Here is a 25619-nt window from a genome sequence, read left to right on the forward strand (position 1 = left end):
ACAGGGATGACGTTCTTCGATTGTCACAGGGAGAGACACATCGTTGCCGCAACTCCTCTGTCTGCACCAAATCTTGGACCAAGTGGCTGAAGGAAGCGGGAGAGGAAAGAGCCTGACGATTTGCTGACTTTCTTGCCACTCCTTCCAGGCACGTCTCATTTTTGGAGCTGAAGTTCTGAGTTTTGGCTGCGGACAAGCGCTTCAAAGGTTTGCTTCCGGCCGACTTGGCAGGGCTTGGCTGACTTTTTCTTTGCACAAGCCTGCTGCTCAAGCGACTGGCAAAGGCCTCCAGAGGTGCCAGTCCCCTTCTGAGGAATTTTGCTGGGAACGTTGAGATGAGCATGTAAACAATGGCTGCTCGCTCCAAAGGACTGTGTCATGCGTGGAGAAACTCCTTCGTGGAACCTCCTTTCACACAAGGAAAACGAGGCAGTTCCCTCCACACGAGCTCGAGAGCTGGAGGAAGGCCCTGTCTGGGCTTCCACATTGCTCTTCATTCCAGCTCCTGTCTCGTGGAAGCTCTGTGCTCTCAACTGAGCCCAAAAGATCTTCGGAGCCACGCTAAATGAGGAGGAGGAGGTCAGAGACCTGTTTAGCAAGCGGGCTGTTTACTCTGTCTGTTCTACAAGCCTGCACCAAAATCCTTGCAACTGGGGTCTCTCATTTGTTGGCTCGAACCGTTTGACTGTCGACCTTTTCTCCCGCTCTTTTATCTGAAGAACGCTGTGCAGTTTAGATGGTGAAGGACTGGCCCAGCATGCTCTTCTGGGGAAGAGGCCAGAAGGGAAGGCTGGTGGTGGTGGCGGCGGCGGCAAAAGGAGGGGGGTTGCAGTAAGACAGGGGCAGACAGCATCAGGCACCTAACCGCGCCGCCTCCGGGTGGGCTCGAACCACCATCCTTTCGGTTAACAGCCGAACGCGCTGACCCATTGCGCCACAGAGACACCTGCGGGCAGCTTGCGCCACCTCCGAGCACAGTGCTCGCCTTGCCGTCAGGCAATCGGTGCAGGAGAAGCACCAGGCTGCCCGCTGGGCCCCAGCCCCTGCGCTGAGCAGAGTGGCGCAGCGGGAGCGTGCTGGGCCCATAACCCAGAGGTCGATGGATCGAAACCATTCTCTGCTAGCCCTGCCTCTCGTGGCCTTTTGATTCAGGCTGAAGCCCACAGGCGGCCAAGACTCTTGCCCCAGCGCTGGGCACTGCAGGCGAGCAAACAGGACGCGGGAGTGACCCTCCTTCGTCTGCGTGAGCCACAAGAGGCTTTGAAGCCAGGTGGTCTCCTGCCAGAGGCTACTTTTGCTCAATGCCCTTGCCTCCTGAGGACTTGTGGGGTGTGCCCATTCTTCCATAGCAGCCCCTAGAATGGAGGCGGAGGGAGCACACGGCTCTCAGCCTCAGCGTGGTGCGCAAGGAACGTGCATCTCTCTCGACGTGTCCTTGCTTTACGTGCGTGTCGCTTGCCTAAGAAAGGTGGGAAGAAAGAGGAGGTTGACGGAAACCAGTGGACTCTGGCCATCCTGCGCATGGGCAATTGGAAAGAGAAGGTCTGATGGGACGCGCGTGGAAGCCCAGGGGGCGGCCTGTGACCGGCGGGACACAGCTTGTCAAGCACTGCCCGAGGCCCTGAAGTGGTGTGGCTGCTTGCCCACAAGTCAAGCGCACCCGTGAGAGATGAAGGCCTCCCGTCTCCGTCTCCGTCTCCGTCTCCTCAAGCGTCGTGAAGCAAGAGAGCTGCCTCATCCCCTTTTCCCACGCAGAAGGGGGAGCGGCTGCACAGGGAGTGCACCAAGGAGGGAGGCTCTGGGAGCTCGAGGCCAGAAAGGGGAAGCACAGGCCCTCTTTCTGCCCATTTTCCATCAGGGCTCCTTTGGCATGCCAAGGGCACGCCACCATCGGCTCGATTGGTGGGCTCTTTCGCCCCGCCTCTCCAATGCCATTCATTTGCGTGCCATTGGTCCTGACACGTGCCCGTGATGGCCTGCTGGAAAGTCAAGGGCTGATGTGCGAGAGGTCGCAGCCTCCTGGCTCCCTGGCCGGCCCGAAGCATCACTGGTTGCCGGCTCTCTTTTCCTGCCCAGAAAGGTGGGCGGGCCCCTGCTGAGGGAACACACCAGGGAGGCTCTTGCCATCGTCCTCATCAACCATGGGCTCAGCGCCCGTTGGTGTCCAATGCCCGTCTCACTAGCGCCTTCCATCTTTCCCTCTCGAGCGTGGAGCGCCCTGCTTGCTGTAGACGAGCTCCGTGCCAAGCTGATCCATCGGCTCCCTGTTCTCTCTGGGCTCTGCCTCTCCTGTTCGAACCCACCGTTATGCCCAATACCGGGCTCTCCATTTTTCAAGTCGTCCTTCCTCTGGCAAATAAGCCCGGAGACCTGGAACTTCCACTGGGGGAACCTTCTGGAGCAGATTCCCTTTGGGCTGAATCTTCCCATACAATTCCTCCTTGGTGACCTTCTCCGCCCAGCCTATTCTCAGCATCCTGCTCCAACAACTCCTCTCCAACGCCACGAACCTTCTCGCTGAAACTTGCCTTTTCACCCACCTCTCCCAGACGGACAACATGCTGCTGAGCGCTCCGCTTTCTGCCTTTCGCTTTGCCAGATCTGATCCGTCGCCTTCAAACTCGCTCTTGCTTTCACGCTCCTAGGCGCTAGTTTCTTCTTCCAGTCCACATCATACGTTACGCCCCTAGCCGGATGCGTGAACTTCTCTACGTTGTCTCCTTCGAGCCCCTCGCCGCTGATCTTCCTCCCTATTTCCTTATCGCCAATTACCAAGCGATGGTCAGAATGGGCCCGTGCCCTTTCCCTTCCCCGCTTAGCGCCTGCACCCTTCTCCCTAGCTTCTCTTCATCTTCTTCCACGATGACTACCTCACCCGCCGACCGCAACTTGGTGTTTTTCTTGACCTGCACAGATAGCCCTTCTCCCTCTTCCTTGATCTTGTCCATCGCTCTCTCGAGGGGGCGTGATGAACTCGCACGGCGCTAGGGGAGCGCCTTCTCTCGTACCTCTCCTCCTTCTAAACCAACTTCCCATCTCTGCGCGCATGCTCGCCGCTGCCGCCTCACCCTCCTCCGTATCCTCCAGCAACCGTATCAGTCTGCCGTCCACTCCGGACGACCCCAACACCTGACGAGTGACTTTCTCATCTCTCCTGTCAAACGCCTTCCGAGAAGGGACGAGGCGACTGTCGACGTGCCGGTCCTTTCGTCCAGCTCTCTGCGCTCTCAGGCTCGCTTGCCATATCGGCTGTCTGCTCCTTCTATCTTTCCCGAGTCCCGCTTGCTCGTCCGCCAGCAGTTCCTCGCGCTGCGCTCTCCATCTCGCCTTCGGTATCCTTGTCAGCCCCTCGGGTACATGGCCGGTTAGGGCACTCGTCGTCTTGTTCTTGCAGTCGGATGCGCTTGCTTTCTTGTGTCTTGTCACTGGCTCTTGGGGTGCTAGGCAGCTCTGCTTGGCCCTGAGGGGCACGGGATGTGGCGCCCCCTTCACTCTGCCCTTGGCCCGCCTGGCTGTGCGCTGGCTCAGCCGGGAGGGGACTCAGGCTTGGGCGGCATGGCCGCGCTTCCCTGGCAAGGCATGAGACAGGGATGACGTTCTTCGATTGTCACAGGGAGAGACACATCGTTGCCGCAACTCCTCTGTCTGCACCAAATCTTGGACCAAGTGGCTGAAGGAAGCGGGAGAGGAAAGAGCCTGACGATTTGCTGACTTTCTTGCCACTCCTTCCAGGCACGTCTCATTTTTGGAGCTGAAGTTCTGAGTTTTGGCTGCGGACAAGCGCTTCAAAGGTTTGCTTCCGGCCGACTTGGCAGGGCTTGGCTGACTTTTTCTTTGCACAAGCCTGCTGCTCAAGCGACTGGCAAAGGCCTCCAGAGGTGCCAGTCCCCTTCTGAGGAATTTTGCTGGGAACGTTGAGATGAGCATGTAAACAATGGCTGCTCGCTCCAAAGGACTGTGTCATGCGTGGAGAAACTCCTTCGTGGAACCTCCTTTCACACAAGGAAAACGAGGCAGTTCCCTCCACACGAGCTCGAGAGCTGGAGGAAGGCCCTGTCTGGGCTTCCACATTGCTCTTCATTCCAGCTCCTGTCTCGTGGAAGCTCTGTGCTCTCAACTGAGCCCAAAAGATCTTCGGAGCCACGCTAAATGAGGAGGAGGAGGTCAGAGACCTGTTTAGCAAGCGGGCTGTTTACTCTGTCTGTTCTACAAGCCTGCACCAAAATCCTTGCAACTGGGGTCTCTCATTTGTTGGCTCGAACCGTTTGACTGTCGACCTTTTCTCCCGCTCTTTTATCTGAAGAACGCTGTGCAGTTTAGATGGTGAAGGACTGGCCCAGCATGCTCTTCTGGGGAAGAGGCCAGAAGGGAAGGCTGGTGGTGGTGGCGGCAAAAGGAGGGGGGTTGCAGTAAGACAGGGGCAGACAGCATCAGGCACCTAACCGCGCCGCCTCCGGGTGGGCTCGAACCACCATCCTTTCGGTTAACAGCCGAACGCGCTGACCCATTGCGCCACAGAGACACCTGCGGGCAGCTTGCGCCACCTCCGAGCACAGTGCTCGCCTTGCCGTCAGGCAATCGGTGCAGGAGAAGCACCAGGCTGCCCGCTGGGCCCCAGCCCCTGCGCTGAGCAGAGTGGCGCAGCGGGAGCGTGCTGGGCCCATAACCCAGAGGTCGATGGATCGAAACCATTCTCTGCTAGCCCTGCCTCTCGTGGCCTTTTGATTCAGGCTGAAGCCCACAGGCGGCCAAGACTCTTGCCCCAGCGCTGGGCACTGCAGGCGAGCAAACAGGACGCGGGAGTGACCCTCCTTCGTCTGCGTGAGCCACAAGAGGCTTTGAAGCCAGGTGGTCTCCTGCCAGAGGCTACTTTTGCTCAATGCCCTTGCCTCCTGAGGACTTGTGGGGTGTGCCCATTCTTCCATAGCAGCCCCTAGAATGGAGGCGGAGGGAGCACACGGCTCTCAGCCTCAGCGTGGTGCGCAAGGAACGTGCATCTCTCTCGACGTGTCCTTGCTTTACGTGCGTGTCGCTTGCCTAAGAAAGGTGGGAAGAAAGAGGAGGTTGACGGAAACCAGTGGACTCTGGCCATCCTGCGCATGGGCAATTGGAAAGAGAAGGTCTGATGGGACGCGCGTGGAAGCCCAGGGGGCGGCCTGTGACCGGCGGGACACAGCTTGTCAAGCACTGCCCGAGGCCCTGAAGTGGTGTGGCTGCTTGCCCACAAGTCAAGCGCACCCGTGAGAGATGAAGGCCTCCCGTCTCCGTCTCCGTCTCCGTCTCCGTCTCCTCAAGCGTCGTGAAGCAAGAGAGCTGCCTCATCCCCTTTTCCCACGCAGAAGGGGGAGCGGCTGCACAGGGAGTGCACCAAGGAGGGAGGCTCTGGGAGCTCGAGGCCAGAAAGGGGAAGCACAGGCCCTCTTTCTGCCCATTTTCCATCAGGGCTCCTTTGGCATGCCAAGGGCACGCCACCATCGGCTCGATTGGTGGGCTCTTTCGCCCCGCCTGTCCAATGCCATTCATTTGCGTGCCATTGGTCCTGACACGTGCCCGTGATGGCCTGCTGGAAAGTCAAGGGCTGATGTGCGAGAGGTCGCAGCCTCCTGGCTCCCTGGCCGGCCCGAAGCATCACTGGTTGCCGGCTCTCTTTTCCTGCCCAGAAAGGTGGGCGGGCCCCTGCTGAGGGAACACACCAGGGAGGCTCTTGCCATCGTCCTCATCAACCATGGGCTCAGCGCCCGTTGGTGTCCAATGCCCGTCTCACTAGCGCCTTCCATCTTTCCCTCTCGAGCGTGGAGCGCCCTGCTTGCTGTAGACGAGCTCCGTGCCAAGCTGATCCATCGGCTCCCTGTTCTCTCTGGGCTCTGCCTCTCCTGTTCGAACCCACCGTTATGCCCAATACCGGGCTCTCCATTTTTCAAGTCGTCCTTCCTCTGGCAAATAAGCCCGGAGACCTGGAACTTCCACTGGGGGAACCTTCTGGAGCAGATTCCCTTTGGGCTGAATCTTCCCATACAATTCCTCCTTGGTGACCTTCTCCGCCCAGCCTATTCTCAGCATCCTGCTCCAACAACTCCTCTCCAACGCCACGAACCTTCTCGCTGAAACTTGCCTTTTCACCCACCTCTCCCAGACGGACAACATGCTGCTGAGCGCTCCGCTTTCTGCCTTTCGCTTTGCCAGATCTGATCCGTCGCCTTCAAACTCGCTCTTGCTTTCACGCTCCTAGGCGCTAGTTTCTTCTTCCAGTCCACATCATACGTTACGCCCCTAGCCGGATGCGTGAACTTCTCTACGTTGTCTCCTTCGAGCCCCTCGCCGCTGATCTTCCTCCCTATTTCCTTATCGCCAATTACCAAGCGATGGTCAGAATGGGCCCGTGCCCTTTCCCTTCCCCGCTTAGCGCCTGCACCCTTCTCCCTAGCTTCTCTTCATCTTCTTCCACGATGACTACCTCACCCGCCGACCGCAACTTGGTGTTTTTCTTGACCTGCACAGATAGCCCTTCTCCCTCTTCCTTGATCTTGTCCATCGCTCTCTCGAGGGGGCGTGATGAACTCGCACGGCGCTAGGGGAGCGCCTTCTCTCGTACCTCTCCTCCTTCTAAACCAACTTCCCATCTCTGCGCGCATGCTCGCCGCTGCCGCCTCACCCTCCTCCGTATCCTCCAGCAACCGTATCAGTCTGCCGTCCACTCCGGACGACCCCAACACCTGACGAGTGACTTTCTCATCTCTCCTGTCAAACGCCTTCCGAGAAGGGACGAGGCGACTGTCGACGTGCCGGTCCTTTCGTCCAGCTCTCTGCGCTCTCAGGCTCGCTTGCCATATCGGCTGTCTGCTCCTTCTATCTTTCCCGAGTCCCGCTTGCTCGTCCGCCAGCAGTTCCTCGCGCTGCGCTCTCCATCTCGCCTTCGGTATCCTTGTCAGCCCCTCGGGTACATGGCCGGTTAGGGCACTCGTCGTCTTGTTCTTGCAGTCGGATGCGCTTGCTTTCTTGTGTCTTGTCACTGGCTCTTGGGGTGCTAGGCAGCTCTGCTTGGCCCTGAGGGGCACGGGATGTGGCGCCCCCTTCACTCTGCCCTTGGCCCGCCTGGCTGTGCGCTGGCTCAGCCGGGAGGGGACTCAGGCTTGGGCGGCATGGCCGCGCTTCCCTGGCAAGGCATGAGACAGGGATGACGTTCTTCGATTGTCACAGGGAGAGACACATCGTTGCCGCAACTCCTCTGTCTGCACCAAATCTTGGACCAAGTGGCTGAAGGAAGCGGGAGAGGAAAGAGCCTGACGATTTGCTGACTTTCTTGCCACTCCTTCCAGGCACGTCTCATTTTTGGAGCTGAAGTTCTGAGTTTTGGCTGCGGACAAGCGCTTCAAAGGTTTGCTTCCGGCCGACTTGGCAGGGCTTGGCTGACTTTTTCTTTGCACAAGCCTGCTGCTCAAGCGACTGGCAAAGGCCTCCAGAGGTGCCAGTCCCCTTCTGAGGAATTTTGCTGGGAACGTTGAGATGAGCATGTAAACAATGGCTGCTCGCTCCAAAGGACTGTGTCATGCGTGGAGAAACTCCTTCGTGGAACCTCCTTTCACACAAGGAAAACGAGGCAGTTCCCTCCACACGAGCTCGAGAGCTGGAGGAAGGCCCTGTCTGGGCTTCCACATTGCTCTTCATTCCAGCTCCTGTCTCGTGGAAGCTCTGTGCTCTCAACTGAGCCCAAAAGATCTTCGGAGCCACGCTAAATGAGGAGGAGGAGGTCAGAGACCTGTTTAGCAAGCGGGCTGTTTACTCTGTCTGTTCTACAAGCCTGCACCAAAATCCTTGCAACTGGGGTCTCTCATTTGTTGGCTCGAACCGTTTGACTGTCGACCTTTTCTCCCGCTCTTTTATCTGAAGAACGCTGTGCAGTTTAGATGGTGAAGGACTGGCCCAGCATGCTCTTCTGGGGAAGAGGCCAGAAGGGAAGGCTGGTGGTGGTGGCGGCGGCGGCAAAAGGAGGGGGGTTGCAGTAAGACAGGGGCAGACAGCATCAGGCACCTAACCGCGCCGCCTCCGGGTGGGCTCGAACCACCATCCTTTCGGTTAACAGCCGAACGCGCTGACCCATTGCGCCACAGAGACACCTGCGGGCAGCTTGCGCCACCTCCGAGCACAGTGCTCGCCTTGCCGTCAGGCAATCGGTGCAGGAGAAGCACCAGGCTGCCCGCTGGGCCCCAGCCCCTGCGCTGAGCAGAGTGGCGCAGCGGGAGCGTGCTGGGCCCATAACCCAGAGGTCGATGGATCGAAACCATTCTCTGCTAGCCCTGCCTCTCGTGGCCTTTTGATTCAGGCTGAAGCCCACAGGCGGCCAAGACTCTTGCCCCAGCGCTGGGCACTGCAGGCGAGCAAACAGGACGCGGGAGTGACCCTCCTTCGTCTGCGTGAGCCACAAGAGGCTTTGAAGCCAGGTGGTCTCCTGCCAGAGGCTACTTTTGCTCAATGCCCTTGCCTCCTGAGGACTTGTGGGGTGTGCCCATTCTTCCATAGCAGCCCCTAGAATGGAGGCGGAGGGAGCACACGGCTCTCAGCCTCAGCGTGGTGCGCAAGGAACGTGCATCTCTCTCGACGTGTCCTTGCTTTACGTGCGTGTCGCTTGCCTAAGAAAGGTGGGAAGAAAGAGGAGGTTGACGGAAACCAGTGGACTCTGGCCATCCTGCGCATGGGCAATTGGAAAGAGAAGGTCTGATGGGACGCGCGTGGAAGCCCAGGGGGCGGCCTGTGACCGGCGGGACACAGCTTGTCAAGCACTGCCCGAGGCCCTGAAGTGGTGTGGCTGCTTGCCCACAAGTCAAGCGCACCCGTGAGAGATGAAGGCCTCCCGTATCCGTCTCCGTCTCCGTCTCCGTCTCCTCAAGCGTCGTGAAGCAAGAGAGCTGCCTCATCCCCTTTTCCCACGCAGAAGGGGGAGCGGCTGCACAGGGAGTGCACCAAGGAGGGAGGCTCTGGGAGCTCGAGGCCAGAAAGGGGAAGCACAGGCCCTCTTTCTGCCCATTTTCCATCAGGGCTCCTTTGGCATGCCAAGGGCACGCCACCATCGGCTCGATTGGTGGGCTCTTTCGCCCCGCCTCTCCAATGCCATTCATTTGCGTGCCATTGGTCCTGACACGTGCCCGTGATGGCCTGCTGGAAAGTCAAGGGCTGATGTGCGAGAGGTCGCAGCCTCCTGGCTCCCTGGCCGGCCCGAAGCATCACTGGTTGCCGGCTCTCTTTTCCTGCCCAGAAAGGTGGGCGGGCCCCTGCTGAGGGAACACACCAGGGAGGCTCTTGCCATCGTCCTCATCAACCATGGGCTCAGCGCCCGTTGGTGTCCAATGCCCGTCTCACTAGCGCCTTCCATCTTTCCCTCTCGAGCGTGGAGCGCCCTGCTTGCTGTAGACGAGCTCCGTGCCAAGCTGATCCATCGGCTCCCTGTTCTCTCTGGGCTCTGCCTCTCCTGTTCGAACCCACCGTTATGCCCAATACCGGGCTCTCCATTTTTCAAGTCGTCCTTCCTCTGGCAAATAAGCCCGGAGACCTGGAACTTCCACTGGGGGAACCTTCTGGAGCAGATTCCCTTTGGGCTGAATCTTCCCATACAATTCCTCCTTGGTGACCTTCTCCGCCCAGCCTATTCTCAGCATCCTGCTCCAACAACTCCTCTCCAACGCCACGAACCTTCTCGCTGAAACTTGCCTTTTCACCCACCTCTCCCAGACGGACAACATGCTGCTGAGCGCTCCGCTTTCTGCCTTTCGCTTTGCCAGATCTGATCCGTCGCCTTCAAACTCGCTCTTGCTTTCACGCTCCTAGGCGCTAGTTTCTTCTTCCAGTCCACATCATACGTTACGCCCCTAGCCGGATGCGTGAACTTCTCTACGTTGTCTCCTTCGAGCCCCTCGCCGCTGATCTTCCTCCCTATTTCCTTATCGCCAATTACCAAGCGATGGTCAGAATGGGCCCGTGCCCTTTCCCTTCCCCGCTTAGCGCCTGCACCCTTCTCCCTAGCTTCTCTTCATCTTCTTCCACGATGACTACCTCACCCGCCGACCGCAACTTGGTGTTTTTCTTGACCTGCACAGATAGCCCTTCTCCCTCTTCCTTGATCTTGTCCATCGCTCTCTCGAGGGGGCGTGATGAACTCGCACGGCGCTAGGGGAGCGCCTTCTCTCGTACCTCTCCTCCTTCTAAACCAACTTCCCATCTCTGCGCGCATGCTCGCCGCTGCCGCCTCACCCTCCTCCGTATCCTCCAGCAACCGTATCAGTCTGCCGTCCACTCCGGACGACCCCAACACCTGACGAGTGACTTTCTCATCTCTCCTGTCAAACGCCTTCCGAGAAGGGACGAGGCGACTGTCGACGTGCCGGTCCTTTCGTCCAGCTCTCTGCGCTCTCAGGCTCGCTTGCCATATCGGCTGTCTGCTCCTTCTATCTTTCCCGAGTCCCGCTTGCTCGTCCGCCAGCAGTTCCTCGCGCTGCGCTCTCCATCTCGCCTTCGGTATCCTTGTCAGCCCCTCGGGTACATGGCCGGTTAGGGCACTCGTCGTCTTGTTCTTGCAGTCGGATGCGCTTGCTTTCTTGTGTCTTGTCACTGGCTCTTGGGGTGCTAGGCAGCTCTGCTTGGCCCTGAGGGGCACGGGATGTGGCGCCCCCTTCACTCTGCCCTTGGCCCGCCTGGCTGTGCGCTGGCTCAGCCGGGAGGGGACTCAGGCTTGGGCGGCATGGCCGCGCTTCCCTGGCAAGGCATGAGACAGGGATGACGTTCTTCGATTGTCACAGGGAGAGACACATCGTTGCCGCAACTCCTCTGTCTGCACCAAATCTTGGACCAAGTGGCTGAAGGAAGCGGGAGAGGAAAGAGCCTGACGATTTGCTGACTTTCTTGCCACTCCTTCCAGGCACGTCTCATTTTTGGAGCTGAAGTTCTGAGTTTTGGCTGCGGACAAGCGCTTCAAAGGTTTGCTTCCGGCCGACTTGGCAGGGCTTGGCTGACTTTTTCTTTGCACAAGCCTGCTGCTCAAGCGACTGGCAAAGGCCTCCAGAGGTGCCAGTCCCCTTCTGAGGAATTTTGCTGGGAACGTTGAGATGAGCATGTAAACAATGGCTGCTCGCTCCAAAGGACTGTGTCATGCGTGGAGAAACTCCTTCGTGGAACCTCCTTTCACACAAGGAAAACGAGGCAGTTCCCTCCACACGAGCTCGAGAGCTGGAGGAAGGCCCTGTCTGGGCTTCCACATTGCTCTTCATTCCAGCTCCTGTCTCGTGGAAGCTCTGTGCTCTCAACTGAGCCCAAAAGATCTTCGGAGCCACGCTAAATGAGGAGGAGGAGGTCAGAGACCTGTTTAGCAAGCGGGCTGTTTACTCTGTCTGTTCTACAAGCCTGCACCAAAATCCTTGCAACTGGGGTCTCTCATTTGTTGGCTCGAACCGTTTGACTGTCGACCTTTTCTCCCGCTCTTTTATCTGAAGAACGCTGTGCAGTTTAGATGGTGAAGGACTGGCCCAGCATGCTCTTCTGGGGAAGAGGCCAGAAGGGAAGGCTGGTGGTGGTGGCGGCGGCGGCAGCAAAGGAGGGGGGTTGCAGTAAGACAGGGGCAGACAGCATCAGGCACCTAACCGCGCCGCCTCCGGGTGGGCTCGAACCACCATCCTTTCGGTTAACAGCCGAACGCGCTGACCCATTGCGCCACAGAGACACCTGCGGGCAGCTTGCGCCACCTCCGAGCACAGTGCTCGCCTTGCCGTCAGGCAATCGGTGCAGGAGAAGCACCAGGCTGCCCGCTGGGCCCCAGCCCCTGCGCTGAGCAGAGTGGCGCAGCGGGAGCGTGCTGGGCCCATAACCCAGAGGTCGATGGATCGAAACCATTCTCTGCTAGCCCTGCCTCTCGTGGCCTTTTGATTCAGGCTGAAGCCCACAGGCGGCCAAGACTCTTGCCCCAGCGCTGGGCACTGCAGGCGAGCAAACAGGACGCGGGAGTGACCCTCCTTCGTCTGCGTGAGCCACAAGAGGCTTTGAAGCCAGGTGGTCTCCTGCCAGAGGCTACTTTTGCTCAATGCCCTTGCCTCCTGAGGACTTGTGGGGTGTGCCCATTCTTCCATAGCAGCCCCTAGAATGGAGGCGGAGGGAGCACACGGCTCTCAGCCTCAGCGTGGTGCGCAAGGAACGTGCATCTCTCTCGACGTGTCCTTGCTTTACGTGCGTGTCGCTTGCCTAAGAAAGGTGGGAAGAAAGAGGAGGTTGACGGAAACCAGTGGACTCTGGCCATCCTGCGCATGGGCAATTGGAAAGAGAAGGTCTGATGGGACGCGCGTGGAAGCCCAGGGGGCGGCCTGTGACCGGCGGGACACAGCTTGTCAAGCACTGCCCGAGGCCCTGAAGTGGTGTGGCTGCTTGCCCACAAGTCAAGCGCACCCGTGAGAGATGAAGGCCTCCCGTCTCCGTCTCCGTCTCCGTCTCCGTCTCCTCAAGCGTCGTGAAGCAAGAGAGCTGCCTCATCCCCTTTTCCCACGCAGAAGGGGGAGCGGCTGCACAGGGAGTGCACCAAGGAGGGAGGCTCTGGGAGCTCGAGGCCAGAAAGGGGAAGCACAGGCCCTCTTTCTGCCCATTTTCCATCAGGGCTCCTTTGGCATGCCAAGGGCACGCCACCATCGGCTCGATTGGTGGGCTCTTTCGCCCCGCCTCTCCAATGCCATTCATTTGCGTGCCATTGGTCCTGACACGTGCCCGTGATGGCCTGCTGGAAAGTCAAGGGCTGATGTGCGAGAGGTCGCAGCCTCCTGGCTCCCTGGCCGGCCCGAAGCATCACTGGTTGCCGGCTCTCTTTTCCTGCCCAGAAAGGTGGGCGGGCCCCTGCTGAGGGAACACACCAGGGAGGCTCTTGCCATCGTCCTCATCAACCATGGGCTCAGCGCCCGTTGGTGTCCAATGCCCGTCTCACTAGCGCCTTCCATCTTTCCCTCTCGAGCGTGGAGCGCCCTGCTTGCTGTAGACGAGCTCCGTGCCAAGCTGATCCATCGGCTCCCTGTTCTCTCTGGGCTCTGCCTCTCCTGTTCGAACCCACCGTTATGCCCAATACCGGGCTCTCCATTTTTCAAGTCGTCCTTCCTCTGGCAAATAAGCCCGGAGACCTGGAACTTCCACTGGGGGAACCTTCTGGAGCAGATTCCCTTTGGGCTGAATCTTCCCATACAATTCCTCCTTGGTGACCTTCTCCGCCCAGCCGATTCTCAGCATCCTGCTCCAACAACTCCTCTCCAACGCCACGAACCTTCTCGCTGAAACTTGCCTTTTCAACCACCTCTCCCAGACGGACAACATGCTGCTGAGCGCTCCGCTTTCTGCCTTTCGCTTTGCCAGATCTGATCCGTCGCCTTCAAACTCGCTCTTGCTTTCACGCTCCTAGGCGCTAGTTTCTTCTTCCAGTCCACATCATACGTTACGCCCCTAGCCGGATGCGTGAACTTCTCTACGTTGTCTCCTTCGAGCCCCTCGCCGCTGATCTTCCTCCCTATTTCCTTATCGCCAATTACCAAGCGATGGTCAGAATGGGCCCGTGCCCTTTCCCTTCCCCGCTTAGCGCCTGCACCCTTCTCCCTAGCTTCTCTTCATCTTCTTCCACGATGACTACCTCACCCGCCGACCGCAACTTGGTGTTTTTCTTGACCTGCACAGATAGCCCTTCTCCCTCTTCCTTGATCTTGTCCATCGCTCTCTCGAGGGGGCGTGATGAACTCGCACGGCGCTAGGGGAGCGCCTTCTCTCGTACCTCTCCTCCTTCTAAACCAACTTCCCATCTCTGCGCGCATGCTCGCCGCTGCCGCCTCACCCTCCTCCGTATCCTCCAGCAACCGTATCAGTCTGCCGTCCACTCCGGACGACCCCAACACCTGACGAGTGACTTTCTCATCTCTCCTGTCAAACGCCTTCCGAGAAGGGACGAGGCGACTGTCGACGTGCCGGTCCTTTCGTCCAGCTCTCTGCGCTCTCAGGCTCGCTTGCCATATCGGCTGTCTGCTCCTTCTATCTTTCCCGAGTCCCGCTTGCTCGTCCGCCAGCAGTTCCTCGCGCTGCACTCTCCATCTCGCCTTCGGTATCCTTGTCAGCCCCTCGGGTACATGGCCGGTTAGGGCACTCGTCGTCTTGTTCTTGCAGTCGGATGCGCTTGCTTTCTTGTGTCTTGTCACTGGCTCTTGGGGTGCTAGGCAGCTCTGCTTGGCCCTGAGGGGCACGGGATGTGGCGCCCCCTTCACTCTGCCCTTGGCCCGCCTGGCTGTGCGCTGGCTCAGCCGGGAGGGGACTCAGGCTTGGGCGGCATGGCCGCGCTTCCCTGGCAAGGCATGAGACAGGGATGACGTTCTTCGATTGTCACAGGGAGAGACACATCGTTGCCGCAACTCCTCTGTCTGCACCAAATCTTGGACCAAGTGGCTGAAGGAAGCGGGAGAGGAAAGAGCCTGACGATTTGCTGACTTTCTTGCCACTCCTTCCAGGCACGTCTCATTTTTGGAGCTGAAGTTCTGAGTTTTGGCTGCGGACAAGCGCTTCAAAGGTTTGCTTCCGGCCGACTTGGCAGGGCTTGGCTGACTTTTTCTTTGCACAAGCCTGCTGCTCAAGCGACTGGCAAAGGCCTCCAGAGGTGCCAGTCCCCTTCTGAGGAATTTTGCTGGGAACGTTGAGATGAGCATGTAAACAATGGCTGCTCGCTCCAAAGGACTGTGTCATGCGTGGAGAAACTCCTTCGTGGAACCTCCTTTCACACAAGGAAAACGAGGCAGTTCCCTCCACACGAGCTCGAGAGCTGGAGGAAGGCCCTGTCTGGGCTTCCACATTGCTCTTCATTCCAGCTCCTGTCTCGTGGAAGCTCTGTGCTCTCAACTGAGCCCAAAAGATCTTCGGAGCCACGCTAAATGAGGAGGAGGAGGTCAGAGACCTGTTTAGCAAGCGGGCTGTTTACTCTGTCTGTTCTACAAGCCTGCACCAAAATCCTTGCAACTGGGGTCTCTCATTTGTTGGCTCGAACCGTTTGACTGTCGACCTTTTCTCCCGCTCTTTTATCTGAAGAACGCTGTGCAGTTTAGATGGTGAAGGACTGGCCCAGCATGCTCTTCTGGGGAAGAGGCCAGAAGGGAAGGCTGGTGGTGGTGGCGGCGGCGGCAGCAAAGGAGGGGGGTTGCAGTAAGACAGGGGCAGACAGCATCAGGCACCTAACCGCGCCGCCTCCGGGTGGGCTCGAACCACCATCCTTTCGGTTAACAGCCGAACGCGCTGACCCATTGCGCCACAGAGACACCTGCGGGCAGCTTGCGCCACCTCCGAGCACAGTGCTCGCCTTGCCGTCAGGCAATCGGTGCAGGAGAAGCACCAGGCTGCCCGCTGGGCCCCAGCCCCTGCGCTGAGCAGAGTGGCGCAGCGGGAGCGTGCTGGGCCCATAACCCAGAGGTCGATGGATCGAAACCATTCTCTGCTAGCCCTGCCTCTCGTGGCCTTTTGATTCAGGCTGAAGCCCACAGGCGGCCAAGACTCTTGCCCCAGCGCTGGGCACTGCAGGCGAGCAAACAGGACGCGGGAGTGACCCTCCTTCGTCTGCGTGAGCCACAAGAGGCTTTGAAGCCAGGTGGTCTCCTGCCAGAGGCTACTTTTGCTCAATGCCCTTGCCTCCTGAGGACTTGTGGGGTGTGCCCATTCTTCCATAGCAGCCCCTAGAATGGAGGCGGAGGGAGCACACGGCTCTCAGCCTCAGCGTGGTGCGCAAGGAACGTGCATCTCTCTCGACGTGTCCTTGCTTTACGTGCGTGTCGCTTGCCTAAGAAAGGTGGGAAGAAAGAGGAGGTTGACGGAAACCAGTGGACTCTGGCCATCCTGCGCATGGGCAATTGGAAAGAGAAGGTCTGATGGGACGCGCGTGGAAGCCCAGGGGGCGGCCTGTGACCGGCGGGACACAGCTTGTCAAGCACTGCCCGAGGCCCTGAAGTGGTGTGGCTGCTTGCCCACAAGTCAAGCGCACCCGTGAGAGATGAAGGCCTCCCGTCTCCGTCTCCGTCTCCGTCTCCTCAAGCGTCGTGAAGCAAGAGAGCTGCCTCATCCCCTTTTCCCACGCAGAAGGGGGAGCGGCTGCACAGGGAGTGCACCAAGGAGGGAGGCTCTGGGAGCTCGAGGCCAGAAAGGGGAAGCACAGGCCCTCTTTCTGCCCATTTTCCATCAGGGCTCCTTTGGCATGCCAAGGGCACGCCACCATCGGCTCGATTGGTGGGCTCTTTCGCCCCGCCTCTCCAATGCCATTCATTTGCGTGCCATTGGTCCTGACACGTGCCCGTGATGGCCTGCTGGAAAGTCAAGGGCTGATGTGCGAGAGGTCGCAGCCTCCTGGCTCCCTGGCCGGCCCGAAGCATCACTGGTTGCCGGCTCTCTTTTCCTGCCCAGAAAGGTGGGCGGGCCCCTGCTGAGGGAACACACCAGGGAGGCTCTTGCCATCGTCCTCATCAACCATGGGCTCAGCGCCCGTTGGTGTCCAATGCCCGTCTCACTAGCGCCTTCCATCTTTCCCTCTCGAGCGTGGAGCGCCCTGCTTGCTGTAGACGAGCTCCGTGCCAAGCTGATCCATCGGCTCCCTGTTCTCTCTGGGCTCTGCCTCTCCTGTTCGAACCCACCGTTATGCCCAATACCGGGCTCTCCATTTTTCAAGTCGTCCTTCCTCTGGCAAATAAGCCCGGAGACCTGGAACTTCCACTGGGGGAACCTTCTGGAGCAGATTCCCTTTGGGCTGAATCTTCCCATACAATTCCTCCTTGGTGACCTTCTCCGCCCAGCCTATTCTCAGCATCCTGCTCCAACAACTCCTCTCCAACGCCACGAACCTTCTCGCTGAAACTTGCCTTTTCACCCACCTCTCCCAGACGGACAACATGCTGCTGAGCGCTCCGCTTTCTGCCTTTCGCTTTGCCAGATCTGATCCGTCGCCTTCAAACTCGCTCTTGCTTTCACGCTCCTAGGCGCTAGTTTCTTCTTCCAGTCCACATCATACGTTACGCCCCTAGCCGGATGCGTGAACTTCTCTACGTTGTCTCCTTCGAGCCCCTCGCCGCTGATCTTCCTCCCTATTTCCTTATCGCCAATTACCAAGCGATGGTCAGAATGGGCCCGTGCCCTTTCCCTTCCCCGCTTAGCGCCTGCACCCTTCTCCCTAGCTTCTCTTCATCTTCTTCCACGATGACTACCTCACCCGCCGACCGCAACTTGGTGTTTTTCTTGACCTGCACAGATAGCCCTTCTCCCTCTTCCTTGATCTTGTCCATCGCTCTCTCGAGGGGGCGTGATGAACTCGCACGGCGCTAGGGGAGCGCCTTCTCTCGTACCTCTCCTCCTTCTAAACCAACTTCCCATCTCTGCGCGCATGCTCGCCGCTGCCGCCTCACCCTCCTCCGTATCCTCCAGCAACCGTATCAGTCTGCCGTCCACTCCGGACGACCCCATCACCTGACGAGTGACTTTCTCATCTCTCCTGTCAAACGCCTTCCGAGAAGGGACGAGGCGACTGTCGACGTGCCGGTCCTTTCGTCCAGCTCTCTGCGCTCTCAGGCTCGCTTGCCATATCGGCTGTCTGCTCCTTCTATCTTTCCCGAGTCCCGCTTGCTCGTCCGCCAGCAGTTCCTCGCGCTGCGCTCTCCATCTCGCCTTCGGTATCCTTGTCAGCCCCTCGGGTACATGGCCGGTTAGGGCACTCGTCGTCTTGTTCTTGCAGTCGGATGCGCTTGCTTTCTTGTGTCTTGTCACTGGCTCTTGGGGTGCTAGGCAGCTCTGCTTGGCCCTGAGGGGCACGGGATGTGGCGCCCCCTTCACTCTGCCCTTGGCCCGCCTGGCTGTGCGCTGGCTCAGCCGGGAGGGGACTCAGGCTTGGGCGGCATGGCCGCGCTTCCCTGGCAAGGCATGAGACAGGGATGACGTTCTTCGATTGTCACAGGGAGAGACACATCGTTGCCGCAACTCCTCTGTCTGCACCAAATCTTGGACCAAGTGGCTGAAGGAAGCGGGAGAGGAAAGAGCCTGACGATTTGCTGACTTTCTTGCCACTCCTTCCAGGCACGTCTCATTTTTGGAGCTGAAGTTCTGAGTTTTGGCTGCGGACAAGCGCTTCAAAGGTTTGCTTCCGGCCGACTTGGCAGGGCTTGGCTGACTTTTTCTTTGCACAAGCCTGCTGCTCAAGCGACTGGCAAAGGCCTCCAGAGGTGCCAGTCCCCTTCTGAGGAATTTTGCTGGGAACGTTGAGATGAGCATGTAAACAATGGCTGCTCGCTCCAAAGGACTGTGTCATGCGTGGAGAAACTCCTTCGTGGAACCTCCTTTCACACAAGGAAAACGAGGCAGTTCCCTCCACACGAGCTCGAGAGCTGGAGGAAGGCCCTGTCTGGGCTTCCACATTGCTCTTCATTCCAGCTCCTGTCTCGTGGAAGCTCTGTGCTCTCAACTGAGCCCAAAAGATCTTCGGAGCCACGCTAAATGAGGAGGAGGAGGTCAGAGACCTGTTTAGCAAGCGGGCTGTTTACTCTGTCTGTTCTACAAGCCTGCACCAAAATCCTTGCAACTGGGGTCTCTCATTTGTTGGCTCGAACCGTTTGACTGTCGACCTTTTCTCCCGCTCTTTTATCTGAAGAACGCTGTGCAGTTTAGATGGTGAAGGACTGGCCCAGCATGCTCTTCTGGGGAAGAGGCCAGAAGGGAAGGCTGGTGGTGGTGGCGGCGGCGGCAAAAGGAGGGGGGTTGCAGTAAGACAGGGGCAGACAGCATCAGGCACCTAACCGCGCCGCCTCCGGGTGGGCTCGAACCACCATCCTTTCGGTTAACAGCCGAACGCGCTGACCCATTGCGCCACAGAGACACCTGCGGGCAGCTTGCGCCACCTCCGAGCACAGTGCTCGCCTTGCCGTCAGGCAATCGGTGCAGGAGAAGCACCAGGCTGCCCGCTGGGCCCCAGCCCCTGCGCTGAGCAGAGTGGTGCAGCGGGAGCGTGCTGGGCCCATAACCCAGAGGTCGATGGATCGAAACCATTCTCTGCTAGCCCTGCCTCTCGTGGCCTTTTGATTCAGGCTGAAGCCCACAGGCGGCCAAGACTCTTGCCCCAGCGCTGGGCACTGCAGGCGAGCAAACAGGACGCGGGAGTGACCCTCCTTCGTCTGCGTGAGCCACAAGAGGCTTTGAAGCCAGGTGGTCTCCTGCCAGAGGCTACTTTTGCTCAATGCCCTTGCCTCCTGAGGACTTGTGGGGTGTGCCCATTCTTCCATAGCAGCCCCTAGAATGGAGGCGGAGGGAGCACACGGCTCTCAGCCTCAGCGTGGTGCGCAAGGAACGTGCATCTCTCTCGACGTGTCCTTGCTTTACGTGCGTGTCGCTTGCCTAAGAAAGGTGGGAAGAAAGAGGAGGTTGACGGAAACCAGTGGACTCTGGCCATCCTGCGCATGGGCAATTGGAAAGAGAAGGTCTGATGGGACGCGCGTGGAAGCCCAGGGGGCGGCCTGTGACCGGCGGGACACAGCTTGTCAAGCACTGCCCGAGGCCCTGAAGTGGTGTGGCTGCTTGCCCACAAGTCAAGCGCACCCGTGAGAGATGAAGGCCTCCCGTCTCCGTCTCCGTCTCCGTCTCCGTCTCCTCAAGCGTCGTGAAGCAAGAGAGCTGCCTCATCCCCTTTTCCCACGCAGAAGGGGGAGCGGCTGCACAGGGAGTGCACCAAGGAGGGAGGCTCTGGGAGCTCGAGGCCAGAAAGGGGAAGCACAGGCCCTCTTTCTGCCCATTTTCCATCAGGGCTCCTTTGGCATGCCAAGGGCACGCCACCATCGGCTCGATTGGTGGGCTCTTTCGCCCCGCCTCTCCAATGCCATTCATTTGCGTGCCATTGGTCCTGACACGTGCCCGTGATGGCCTGCTGGAAAGTCAAGGGCTGATGTGCGAGAGGTCGCAGCCTCCTGGCTCCCTGGCCGGCCCGAAGCATCACTGGTTGCCGGCTCTCTTTTCCTGCCCAGAAAGGTGGGCGGGCCCCTGCTGAGGGAACACACCAGGGAGGCTCTTGCCATCGTCCTCATCAACCATGGGCTCAGCGCCCGTTGGTGTCCAATGCCCGTCTCACTAGCGCCTTCCATCTTTCCCTCTCGAGCGTGGAGCGCCCTGCTTGCTGTAGACGAGCTCCGTGCCAAGCTGATCCATCGGCTCCCTGTTCTCTCTGGGCTCTGCCTCTCCTGTTCGAACCCACCGTTATGCCCAATACCGGGCTCTCCATTTTTCAAGTCGTCCTTCCTCTGGCAAATAAGCCCGGAGACCTGGAACTTCCACTGGGGGAACCTTCTGGAGCAGATTCCCTTTGGGCTGAATCTTCCCATACAATTCCTCCTTGGTGACCTTCTCCGCCCAGCCTATTCTCAGCATCCTGCTCCAACAACTCCTCTCCAACGCCACGAACCTTCTCGCTGAAACTTGCCTTTTCACCCACCTCTCCCAGACGGACAACATGCTGCTGAGCGCTCCGCTTTCTGCCTTTCGCTTTGCCAGATCTGATCCGTCGCCTTCAAACTCGCTCTTGCTTTCACGCTCCTAGGCGCTAGTTTCTTCTTCCAGTCCACATCATACGTTACGCCCCTAGCCGGATGCGTGAACTTCTCTACGTTGTCTCCTTCGAGCCCCTCGCCGCTGATCTTCCTCCCTATTTCCTTATCGCCAATTACCAAGCGATGGTCAGAATGGGCCCGTGCCCTTTCCCTTCCCCGCTTAGCGCCTGCACCCTTCTCCCTAGCTTCTCTTCATCTTCTTCCACGATGACTACCTCACCCGCCGACCGCAACTTGGTGTTTTTCTTGACCTGCACAGATAGCCCTTCTCCCTCTTCCTTGATCTTGTCCATCGCTCTCTCGAGGGGGCGTGATGAACTCGCACGGCGCTAGGGGAGCGCCTTCTCTCGTACCTCTCCTCCTTCTAAACCAACTTCCCATCTCTGCGCGCATGCTCGCCGCTGCCGCCTCACCCTCCTCCGTATCCTCCAGCAACCGTATCAGTCTGCCGTCCACTCCGGACGACCCCAACACCTGACGAGTGACTTTCTCATCTCTCCTGTCAAACGCCTTCCGAGAAGGGACGAGGCGACTGTCGACGTGCCGGTCCTTTCGTCCAGCTCTCTGCGCTCTCAGGCTCGCTTGCCATATCGGCTGTCTGCTCCTTCTATCTTTCCCGAGTCCCGCTTGCTCGTCCGCCAGCAGTTCCTCGCGCTGCGCTCTCCATCTCGCCTTCGGTATCCTTGTCAGCCCCTCGGGTACATGGCCGGTTAGGGCACTCGTCGTCTTGTTCTTGCAGTCGGATGCGCTTGCTTTCTTGTGTCTTGTCACTGGCTCTTGGGGTGCTAGGCAGCTCTGCTTGGCCCTGAGGGGCACGGGATGTGGCGCCCCCTTCACTCTGCCCTTGGCCCGCCTGGCTGTGCGCTGGCTCAGCCGGGAGGGGACTCAGGCTTGGGCGGCATGGCCGCGCTTCCCTGGCAAGGCATGAGACAGGGATGACGTTCTTCGATTGTCACAGGGAGAGACACATCGTTGCCGCAACTCCTCTGTCTGCACCAAATCTTGGACCAAGTGGCTGAAGGAAGCGGGAGAGGAAAGAGCCTGACGATTTGCTGACTTTCTTGCCACTCCTTCCAGGCACGTCTCATTTTTGGAGCTGAAGTTCTGAGTTTTGGCTGCGGACAAGCGCTTCAAAGGTTTGCTTCCGGCCGACTTGGCAGGGCTTGGCTGACTTTTTCTTTGCACAAGCCTGCTGCTCAAGCGACTGGCAAAGGCCTCCAGAGGTGCCAGTCCCCTTCTGAGGAATTTTGCTGGGAACGTTGAGATGAGCATGTAAACAATGGCTGCTCGCTCCAAAGGACTGTGTCATGCGTGGAGAAACTCCTTCGTGGAACCTCCTTTCACACAAGGAAAACGAGGCAGTTCCCTCCACACGAGCTCGAGAGCTGGAGGAAGGCCCTGTCTGGGCTTCCACATTGCTCTTCATTCCAGCTCCTGTCTCGTGGAAGCTCTGTGCTCTCAACTGAGCCCAAAAGATCTTCGGAGCCACGCTAAATGAGGAGGAGGAGGTCAGAGACCTGTTTAGCAAGCGGGCTGTTTACTCTGTCTGTTCTACAAGCCTGCACCAAAATCCTTGCAATTGGGGTCTCTCATTTGTTGGCTCGAACCGTTTGACTGTCGACCTTTTCTCCCGCTCTTTTATCTGAAGAACGCTGTGCAGTTTAGATGGTGAAGGACTGGCCCAGCATGCTCTTCTGGGGAAGAGGCCAGAAGGGAAGGCTGGTGGTGGTGGCGGCGGCGGCGGCAAAAGGAGGGGGGTTGCAGTAAGACAGGGGCAGACAGCATCAGGCACCTAACCGCGCCGCCTCCGGGTGGGCTCGAACCACCATCCTTTCGGTTAACAGCCGAACGCGCTGACCCATTGCGCCACAGAGACACCTGCGGGCAGCTTGCGCCACCTCCGAGCACAGTGCTCGCCTTGCCGTCAGGCAATCGGTGCAGGAGAAGCACCAGGCTGCCCGCTGGGCCCCAGCCCCTGCGCTGAGCAGAGTGGCGCAGCGGGAGCGTGCTGGGCCCATAACCCAGAGGTCGATGGATCGAAACCATTCTCTGCTAGCCCTGCCTCTCGTGGCCTTTTGATTCAGGCTGAAGCCCACAGGCGGCCAAGACTCTTGCCCCAGCGCTGGGCACTGCAGGCGAGCAAACAGGACGCGGGAGTGACCCTCCTTCGTCTGCGTGAGCCACAAGAGGCTTTGAAGCCAGGTGGTCTCCTGCCAGAGGCTACTTTTGCTCAATGCCCTTGCCTCCTGAGGACTTGTGGGGTGTGCCCATTCTTCCATAGCAGCCCCTAGAATGGAGGCGGAGGGAGCACACGGCTCTCAGCCTCAGCGTGGTGCGCAAGGAACGTGCATCTCTCTCGACGTGTCCTTGCTTTACGTGCGTGTCGCTTGCCTAAGAAAGGTGGGAAGAAAGAGGAGGTTGACGGAAACCAGTGGACTCTGGCCATCCTGCGCATGGGCAATTGGAAAGAGAAGGTCTGATGGGACGCGCGTGGAAGCCCAGGGGGCGGCCTGTGACCGGCGGGACACAGCTTGTCAAGCACTGCCCGAGGCCCTGAAGTGGTGTGGCTGCTTGCCCACAAGTCAAGCGCACCCGTGAGAGATGAAGGCCTCCCGTCTCCGTCTCCGTCTCCGTCTCCGTCTCCTCAAGCGTCGTGAAGCAAGAGAGCTGCCTCATCCCCTTTTCCCACGCAGAAGGGGGAGCGGCTGCACAGGGAGTGCACCAAGGAGGGAGGCTCTGGGAGCTCGAGGCCAGAAAGGGGAAGCACAGGCCCTCTTTCTGCCCATTTTCCATCAGGGCTCCTTTGGCATGCCAAGGGCACGCCACCATCGGCTCGATTGGTGGGCTCTTTCGCCCCGCCTCTCCAATGCCATTCATTTGCGTGCCATTGGTCCTGACACGTGCCCGTGATGGCCTGCTGGAAAGTCAAGGGCTGATGTGCGAGAGGTCGCAGCCTCCTGGCTCCCTGGCCGGCCCGAAGCATCACTGGTTGCCGGCTCTCTTTTCCTGCCCAGAAAGGTGGGCGGGCCCCTGCTGAGGGAACACACCAGGGAGGCTCTTGCCATCGTCCTCATCAACCATGGGCTCAGCGCCCGTTGGTGTCCAATGCCCGTCTCACTAGCGCCTTCCATCTTTCCCTCTCGAGCGTGGAGCGCCCTGCTTGCTGTAGACGAGCTCCGTGCCAAGCTGATCCATCGGCTCCCTGTTCTCTCTGGGCTCTGCCTCTCCTGTTCGAACCCACCGTTATGCCCAATACCGGGCTCTCCATTTTTCAAGTCGTCCTTCCTCTGGCAAATAAGCCCGGAGACCTGGAACTTCCACTGGGGGAACCTTCTGGAGCAGATTCCCTTTGGGCTGAATCTTCCCATACAATTCCTCCTTGGTGACCTTCTCCGCCCAGCCTATTCTCAGCATCCTGCTCCAACAACTCCTCTCCAACGCCACGAACCTTCTCGCTGAAACTTGCCTTTTCACCCACCTCTCCCAGACGGACAACATGCTGCTGAGCGCTCCGCTTTCTGCCTTTCGCTTTGCCAGATCTGATCCGTCGCCTTCAAACTCGCTCTTGCTTTCACGCTCCTAGGCGCTAGTTTCTTCTTCCAGTCCACATCATACGTTACGCCCCTAGCCGGATGCGTGAACTTCTCTACGTTGTCTCCTTCGAGCCCCTCGCCGCTGATCTTCCTCCCTATTTCCTTATCGCCAATTACCAAGCGATGGTCAGAATGGGCCCGTGCCCTTTCCCTTCCCCGCTTAGCGCCTGCACCCTTCTCCCTAGCTTCTCTTCATCTTCTTCCACGATGACTACCTCACCCGCCGACCGCAACTTGGTGTTTTTCTTGACCTGCACAGATAGCCCTTCTCCCTCTTCCTTGATCTTGTCCATCGCTCTCTCGAGGGGGCGTGATGAACTCGCACGGCGCTAGGGGAGCGCCTTCTCTCGTACCTCTCCTCCTTCTAAACCAACTTCCCATCTCTGCGCGCATGCTCGCCGCTGCCGCCTCACCCTCCTCCGTATCCTCCAGCAACCGTATCAGTCTGCCGTCCACTCCGGACGACCCCAACACCTGACGAGTGACTTTCTCATCTCTCCTGTCAAACGCCTTCCGAGAAGGGACGAGGCGACTGTCGACGTGCCGGTCCTTTCGTCCAGCTCTCTGCGCTCTCAGGCTCGCTTGCCATATCGGCTGTCTGCTCCTTCTATCTTTCCCGAGTCCCGCTTGCTCGTCCGCCAGCAGTTCCTCGCGCTGCGCTCTCCATCTCGCCTTCGGTATCCTTGTCAGCCCCTCGGGTACATGGCCGGTTAGGGCACTCGTCGTCTTGTTCTTGCAGTCGGATGCGCTTGCTTTCTTGTGTCTTGTCACTGGCTCTTGGGGTGCTAGGCAGCTCTGCTTGGCCCTGAGGGGCACGGGATGTGGCGCCCCCTTCACTCTGCCCTTGGCCCGCCTGGCTGTGCGCTGGCTCAGCCGGGAGGGGACTCAGGCTTGGGCGGCATGGCCGCGCTTCCCTGGCAAGGCATGAGACAGGGATGACGTTCTTCGATTGTCACAGGGAGAGACACATCGTTGCCGCAACTCCTCTGTCTGCACCAAATCTTGGACCAAGTGGCTGAAGGAAGCGGGAGAGGAAAGAGCCTGACGATTTGCTGACTTTCTTGCCACTCCTTCCAGGCACGTCTCATTTTTGGAGCTGAAGTTCTGAGTTTTGGCTGCGGACAAGCGCTTCAAAGGTTTGCTTCCGGCCGACTTGGCAGGGCTTGGCTGACTTTTTCTTTGCACAAGCCTGCTGCTCAAGCGACTGGCAAAGGCCTCCAGAGGTGCCAGTCCCCTTCTGAGGAATTTTGCTGGGAACGTTGAGATGAGCATGTAAACAATGGCTGCTCGCTCCAAAGGACTGTGTCATGCGTGGAGAAACTCCTTCGTGGAACCTCCTTTCACACAAGGAAAACGAGGCAGTTCCCTCCACACGAGCTCGAGAGCTGGAGGAAGGCCCTGTCTGGGCTTCCACATTGCTCTTCATTCC

At 58.9% G+C, this 25619-nt stretch overlaps 13 non-coding genes across 13 annotated transcripts; 6 read left to right on the forward strand and 7 right to left on the reverse strand.

Annotated features, from left to right (window-relative positions):
- Positions 1 to 870: 870 nt before the first annotated feature.
- On the reverse strand, positions 871 to 944 carry TRNAN-GUU (transfer RNA asparagine (anticodon GUU)). The gene has a single exon. It is a non-coding gene; the product is annotated as a tRNA-Asn (tRNA).
- Positions 945 to 1051: 107 nt separating this feature from the next.
- TRNAM-CAU (transfer RNA methionine (anticodon CAU)) lies at positions 1052 to 1123 on the forward strand. Its single transcript has one exon. It is a non-coding gene; the product is annotated as a tRNA-Met (tRNA).
- Positions 1124 to 4448: 3325 nt separating this feature from the next.
- On the reverse strand, positions 4449 to 4522 carry TRNAN-GUU (transfer RNA asparagine (anticodon GUU)). Its single transcript has one exon. It is a non-coding gene; the product is annotated as a tRNA-Asn (tRNA).
- Positions 4523 to 4629: 107 nt separating this feature from the next.
- TRNAM-CAU (transfer RNA methionine (anticodon CAU)) lies at positions 4630 to 4701 on the forward strand. The gene has a single exon. It is a non-coding gene; the product is annotated as a tRNA-Met (tRNA).
- A 3337-nt stretch (positions 4702 to 8038) lies between these two features.
- TRNAN-GUU (transfer RNA asparagine (anticodon GUU)) lies at positions 8039 to 8112 on the reverse strand. Its single transcript has one exon. It is a non-coding gene; the product is annotated as a tRNA-Asn (tRNA).
- A 107-nt stretch (positions 8113 to 8219) lies between these two features.
- TRNAM-CAU (transfer RNA methionine (anticodon CAU)) lies at positions 8220 to 8291 on the forward strand. Its single transcript has one exon. It is a non-coding gene; the product is annotated as a tRNA-Met (tRNA).
- A 3339-nt stretch (positions 8292 to 11630) lies between these two features.
- On the reverse strand, positions 11631 to 11704 carry TRNAN-GUU (transfer RNA asparagine (anticodon GUU)). Its single transcript has one exon. It is a non-coding gene; the product is annotated as a tRNA-Asn (tRNA).
- A 107-nt stretch (positions 11705 to 11811) lies between these two features.
- Positions 11812 to 11883, forward strand: TRNAM-CAU (transfer RNA methionine (anticodon CAU)). The gene has a single exon. It is a non-coding gene; the product is annotated as a tRNA-Met (tRNA).
- Positions 11884 to 15222: 3339 nt separating this feature from the next.
- TRNAN-GUU (transfer RNA asparagine (anticodon GUU)) lies at positions 15223 to 15296 on the reverse strand. The gene has a single exon. It is a non-coding gene; the product is annotated as a tRNA-Asn (tRNA).
- A 107-nt stretch (positions 15297 to 15403) lies between these two features.
- Positions 15404 to 15475, forward strand: TRNAM-CAU (transfer RNA methionine (anticodon CAU)). The gene has a single exon. It is a non-coding gene; the product is annotated as a tRNA-Met (tRNA).
- A 3331-nt stretch (positions 15476 to 18806) lies between these two features.
- TRNAN-GUU (transfer RNA asparagine (anticodon GUU)) lies at positions 18807 to 18880 on the reverse strand. Its single transcript has one exon. It is a non-coding gene; the product is annotated as a tRNA-Asn (tRNA).
- Positions 18881 to 22399: 3519 nt separating this feature from the next.
- TRNAN-GUU (transfer RNA asparagine (anticodon GUU)) lies at positions 22400 to 22473 on the reverse strand. Its single transcript has one exon. It is a non-coding gene; the product is annotated as a tRNA-Asn (tRNA).
- Positions 22474 to 22580: 107 nt separating this feature from the next.
- Positions 22581 to 22652, forward strand: TRNAM-CAU (transfer RNA methionine (anticodon CAU)). The gene has a single exon. It is a non-coding gene; the product is annotated as a tRNA-Met (tRNA).
- The last annotated feature ends 2967 nt before the right edge of the window (positions 22653 to 25619 follow it).

This window comes from Carettochelys insculpta, chromosome 22 (assembly GCF_033958435.1).
Source record: "Carettochelys insculpta isolate YL-2023 chromosome 22, ASM3395843v1, whole genome shotgun sequence".
NCBI classification, from domain to species: domain Eukaryota; kingdom Metazoa; phylum Chordata; order Testudines; family Carettochelyidae; genus Carettochelys; species Carettochelys insculpta.